A 6,830-nucleotide genomic window follows, 5' to 3' on the forward strand; every position below is an offset into this window, starting at 1 on the left:
TTTGCTGTTGCCTTATAGAACTTATTTTTACTTTATTGCTCTTCTCAACTTGTACATCTTATCACTGTTTATGTTTTTTTTTATTATTATTTTTACTTTAGCTCTAAATTAAGTCTGCCTATTAATCTTCTTAACTTTTGCCATATTTTAATCTTGCTGTTTACTTTTAACTCATTTAACATTTGTGAAATTTTGTAATTGGAATGTTACAATCACATGTTTTACTTGATATTCATTATTGAAAATGTATTTATGTTAATGTTCTGTTAAATTTCCAAATAAATAAAATTAAATAAAATCACTCAACGGTGAGCGTTTATATACATATACGAGTAAAATATAAATATTACTAACATTTTTTAAATAAAAAATATATAAAAGTTAAAATAATATTGGGGATATTAAAAAAAAGTCTAATTGGTTGTTACGATATTTTGTCGGTAAAGGGTCGACATTCTTTAACCAATTTTTTAACCGTACAGGATATGCAAAATTTATGTTTTTTGAAGATTAATTATGGAACCGCTATCCAATATTGGTTTGAAATATACGGTAAAGAGAGATTGAATATTAAATGACCCGTGTTTAACGAATTCGAACCCTATACACCCCCTCTGTGGTTATTAATACTCAGTACAATAATTGTGTACTCCATTTTTATTATAATATAGTGTACTAAAAGAGCACATGGTCGATGAATCACATTTATTAAAATAATGGATTATTGAGGAGGTTCAACTAGATACAATTGACTAGAACCTTTGTCCGCCTCCGTAGTGTAATGGTCAGCACGCTTGGCTACCTTACTGGAGGTCCCGGGTTCGATTCCCGGGGGGAGGTCAAATAAATATATGTGATTTATTCAATATTACATTGGACTGGTACCTGAAGCGGAGGGCTGATCACCTTTCCTTCATAAGTTAACGATCAAGATCTGCGTTTATATGATGCAGTGCCCTTTGCACAATCGAGTGTGGATTAGGGTTTGAAAAAATAATCTCTTGAAGGATGAAAAAATAATAATCGAGTGCGCGATTTCTTCATAATTCTATATCGTAGTTTGCCTATAGGTTTCGTACGTAGTATGTTTCGTTTCTAGTAAGTATTATCTTATTACCTTCGATATCTTCGCTTATATATATAATATTCGCCAACTAGAACAAATCTTGTTTCGTAGAATCGATTCTGAAATGAAAATCAGATTATGAAAATGAGGCTCCCAAACATTATGCTACCGAGTTTCCAGTACCCCCGGTCCCTTTGGCGCCACGAGGGTTACGCGTGTTACACGAACCGCTACAAATGTAATCTGGAAGTTCCTACACAATCTGTGAGTGCCTTATTCTGAGGGACCGGGTTAAAGTAATTACATGCTTAGCCAAACTAACGTCGTCATTGTTCAAATTAATTAGATACATTCTTAATGTAATTTTTCTTATTTTTGTTTTATATTGTATTGAAATGTTGGTAGAATTTACAAATAAACAGAAAACAATAATGGTCTCGTCAAGTTTCCACAATTTCTTTTTCTTGCTTTTTTAACTTAACTTTTTGTTAATAATTAAAATGTTGCTTTGTTTTAAAATCACTATAAATAGTAATTTTAAAACAAAGTTACGTTTGTAGTGATTAAAAACAAAGTTACATTTTAATTATAAAATGGAAAATCACAAAGTTAGTGCTTCAAATATAAATTATAATTTTTTGTTATTGATTTTTTTTTAAATATTACATAAGAGGTTCATGTTACTTGTTTACTTTTTATTACTAATTTGGACCGGTGTCACCGCGGCTTCTCTATGATCAACGTTTTCAGACAAGTTTGATTATTGTATTCGTTTTTTTTTCGTTCCGATGTGATGTGCGCCAGGAGATTGGGTATTATTATCTGGCGACCAGTGTGTTAATTTAGCGTTATCGAGTACCATGGGGATATGAACTCACTTTTTACTCCAATAATTTTTATTGAGAACGTTTACGTGATGTGACAACTTATGACCATACGAGAAATGAATAAATAAATTGAACTATTTTTCTTAACCTTCATTGACAAGATGCAATTAATCGCTTAGCGAATCTTTTGTACAACGGAATTTAAACCGATTACAAGCCGGCGTCTTTAGCCGATTTTTAAAAAATCGACCCTAAGAAGACCTTTAATAGGTACGCAATAATGAATGAAAAAAATCTGAATTTTTAAATTATTGAAAGCTGTCCATGTCTCAACCGTAACCCGACATTCCCTTTGAACTTAATTAGTTTTTAATTTAAATTTTACTTAGTAAATACTACTATGTATTTCTTCAAAATGTATTATGATACGTGTTTCGATGCATTCCGCATCATTTTCAAACACCGCATGTGAAGCTAAGTCTAATTTTTTTAGTTGTGTCCTTGGGACCTCGAAGGTTGAAGAGAGAGTAGGAGCTGTTTCTTATTCAATTTTTTTTATTCATATTTTATTTTGTATCAGTGGGAACATAGACAATAGGGGGCGGCTTTTGTCATTGTCATATTGTTAATTATGGATTTATTATTACTTATATTTTAATTAATCTATTTTAAAGATTTAAATATTTCTTGAAAAATACTATGTACCAAGTTTTTAGGTTAGTGTTCGCACATAAAACAACGATTCCAATGGCCTTGTATTTCAGAGACCCTTTGCCATTATTTAAAATATATTTGGCCTTGTCCGGATAGCCTGCCACGTGAAAATGAGCTCTAATAACATGATTTTATTATTATCGAAGAGTCGCTTTGATCCTGTCCTAGTAATGTCCTTCCGGTCTACTGGTCCGGAAGTTTCTGTACCCCCCTGTTCCACCTGCCCTACCTGTGCCCCGACCTAGTGCGGCTCTGGAGCACGGATATAACATACAAGATATAATGTACAACACAAATATATTCATATATGCAGCAGAGGTTATTATCCATTATTTTATTATTTCCATTATTTCCACTCTCATCAAGGTCATTACTGACGTTACTTAAATTTGTGAGCATGTTTTATTACTATATTTCACTTAAAATTGGATATTATTAAAAATAAAAACACTTGTTTTAGACCACTAATTGAGTTTAATTTCATACGACTAGTTTTGAAAACTACAGATGTTTTTATCGACAGGTGATCACAAAAACTAAAGAGCAGTTTCTTGTATTGATTTGACTTATTTGCAATAATACAAAAAAACTGCTTGTTAGTTTAATAACTAGTCGTATGTAATAAAACTTTATTAGTGGTCTAATACAAATGTTTAATTTTTAATATTCAACATGTCAACTGAATCAATAAATAATCAAATTATATAGTTCAGTTATTTTATTTATTGTTTCGGCATTAACTTTGTGGTAAGACATGTTACAATGATTAAAGAAAACACTTCGTGTTTTACCACTTGAGTTTTATTATAGACTACATGTTTCAGAAGTTAAACTTCCATCATTCAGGTCTGTATAATAACTAAAATATTAAAAAAAATATAAAAAAAATATTTAAAAAAAATATATATAATTTTTTTTTTATATTTTAGTTATTATACAGACCTGAATGATGGAAGTTTAACTTCTGAAACATGTAGTCTATAATAAAACTCAAGTGGTAAAAAACGAAGTGTTTTCTTTGTTCAGTTATTAAGTTATAAGACAAAGTCAAGTTGATGTTCACATTTCAGCAGAAAATGGAAATATTTGAATTTTAAAATGTCTACTTTCCAAATTCCGTTTTTTTGTTTAAATCAATAAGTAGTAAATAATAAATAGCGTTATTCGCCCCTTTTTTGTAACTTAACAAAACAGTAATTGCAACTATGTTTTGAGTTTTGTAAAACAGTAAAACCACCTATTACGTCGAGATAGGTACCGCATTATCAGAGGGAATGTTATAAGTGGTTAATTTTTGAAATCATAATTTTACATTTTAACCAGCGGAACAAACTGAAATGAGTAATTCAAAATTAAAAAAAAAAACATTAATCCCCTACAACTTTCCCATTGATAAGCGCGGTACCAACTCAACGTTGTAGGGGGGGTTTACTGTATTTGAGTCCGCCTCCGTAGTGTAATGGTCAGCACGCTCGGCTACCGTTCTGGAGGTCCCGGGTTCGATTCCTAAGGGGGGTAAAATAAATACAAGTGATTTTTTCACTTCCATATTTATTCAACATTACCCTGGACTGGTACCTGAAGCGGAGGGCTGATCACCTTTCCTTCATGTGTAAACGATCAAGATAACACTGCGTTTATATGACGCAGTGCCCTATGCACCATTGGGGTGCGGATAAGGGTTTTATTATTACTGTATTTTTGTTGAATATACATTTGATAGTAGGGAAGTTAACATCCACACCTAAGTGCGTACATTGGGGAATGTCCTACTTTTATAATGTCCAGATTAAAAATATAAATTTCTCGTTGGCTGGGGGTTGAAATGGGTTTTACGGGGTATGGAGGTTCTTGTTTTATGCTCATGTCTGTGACCTCGTGGACAGTAATAAACGGCGCACAGCCGAATAAAATAAAACTCAAATATATTTTATTTCAACATGACTAAATGAAAAAAAAAGGTTTTCACGTAATCTATAAATTCTCAGCAGTTAAGTTCCAACCCTCAACTCCTTTGATTTATTTTTATAAATGATTTTTAAAAAATTACCGCTTCCTTGTAAAAAAATTAATTTGAAATTAAATTTTGTAACACTCTTACGTATTTTATGATGAATTCAAAATTTAATTTCTTTAAAAGCACTTTATAATTTTTTATTCACTGGATACTTTTTTATCGAGTGGTTACTTGTTTTTTCCCATAAAATAATGAATTTCCTTCTTTTCAACACATATTGAAAATGTATTATTTAAATGATACATATTCTTATGTTTGCCATTAAAAGTTTTAAAAAATACCTCAATCGAATAGGGTAGAAAATATAAAATAAATAATACGGAGTTTGAGAATTCGACTACATAAAAAGCTATCAATAACAGCTTTAGAAATTTGTTAAATTGCCAATTTACTATTTTTTTTACATATTTTTGCCATTTACCCTTAGATCAAACATTATATTCTACTCCACTGAAATCTAATTTACAAAATTTCCAGATAAATTCACGTCTACGATTTTCATTAATTACATCTTAAACAAATCCCTGGTTTTGTATATCGAGTACTTACAATACCAATGTGACTGCTCTAAATGAATGACATACTGTTTTCTGTAGTTAAACAGAACGAGGGAGTGTTTTATTGAACCGTAATAATGGTGTGTGAACAAAACAATCCATTCAAATGGTTAATTGCTTTCTGGTGAAATTTTCAATTAGTGTCTACTCGATTTTTTAAATCCCTATACATATTATACTGATTTTTTTTATTCGCGTCCGTTGTGTATTGGTTAGCGCATTCACTACCGTACTGGAGGTTCCAGGCTCGATTTCCAGCAGAGTCGAAATAAATTTAATTTACTTATCAGATTTTTCTTTAATATTTATTTCATATTACTCTGGAATTGACATTTAACCCTTTCCATTCCCCATGTGTTTGTGTCAACTTTGAAAGAAAAATACATTGAATTAAAAATATCAACTCGAATAAATTTTTACATTTCAACAGAAACTGGAACTGTATTATTATAATTGCCCACCTGCAAATCCTTTTTCACCAGAATGACTCACAAAGTGACTTATGCGAAAGTTACGTAACGTGTGCGATATAATTTTATTTTCAAGATGTAGGTAAGTTATTCACCGATACACTGACCAATATTTTTTTGTCGGCGCCTTTAAAATAATTTTTATTGAGCTTTAAATTTAATTTTTTTGTTTGTCGCTGATATACCAAAATGTTCATGACTAGTGTCATTTATTTTAATTTAAGTTTTACTTAGTAGATACCACTATTCCTTAAAATCTATTGTGACACGTGTTTCGATGCATTCCACATCATTTTTAAACATCGTACGTAAGTCAAACTAAGTAAAACTTAAATTAAAAATGGATAGATTATACCACAAAGTGACTGCCGAATCAATTAATGAAATGATTTATTTTAATTAATTAATTCAAGTTTTCATTTTCAACGCGCGTACAACGTTTCCCTTTATTATATTATATTTATTCAGTATTGTATACAACGTTAGTGGAAGAATGCAAAAGTGTTGAACAATAGTAATATGGTGACAGTAACGAAAGGTCTCCCTTTGTCGTCTAAACAGCCTCATGCAGATAGTACGGAATCTTATGCTACATTGTTCCTTTTGTTCATCTCACCCAGCGTCTGGTTCTTCGTAGTTGAAACCTTTTATTTTGTCTTATTTTCCTTTATAATAATTAAAATACCACTTATGCCGAATTTACATTTTATTAATCATTTCGTTCTTCAAGATGAAGAAAAAAATTTTTTTTTCAAAAACTTTTGTAACGTTAAGCATTTTTTGTAGGATTTAATATTCTTAAGAAAGGCGTGCCTGACTTATTAAATTGCATGATCGCAATCAAATTCTGTCTTCCGTCAATATTATAAAATAATATGTTTATTTGTTTATGGTTCACAAACAATGAAAAACACATAACATGAAATAAAATACTTTGCAATACAAATTGTTTAAATATTTTTCATCAGTTAGATGAGAACACAACAAACTTTCAGAAACAAGTAAAAGCACAGGTTAAATACATATATTAAGAAAGAATAGAAGAAAATAAATATATTTATATAATTATAATGTATATTATTATACAGTATCCAACACTAATAAATTCTCTAGTTTATATTTTATTTGATTTTTATTTGCAAATAAACTTCTTACCGTATTAACAAAAATGTAGTTGTT

The sequence above is a fragment of the Brachycentrus maculatus genome, unplaced genomic scaffold (genome assembly GCF_059751285.1).
Source record: "Brachycentrus maculatus isolate JH-2025_06_01 unplaced genomic scaffold, ASM5975128v1 h1tg001886l, whole genome shotgun sequence".
Classification (NCBI taxonomy): Eukaryota; Metazoa; Arthropoda; class Insecta; order Trichoptera; family Brachycentridae; genus Brachycentrus; species Brachycentrus maculatus.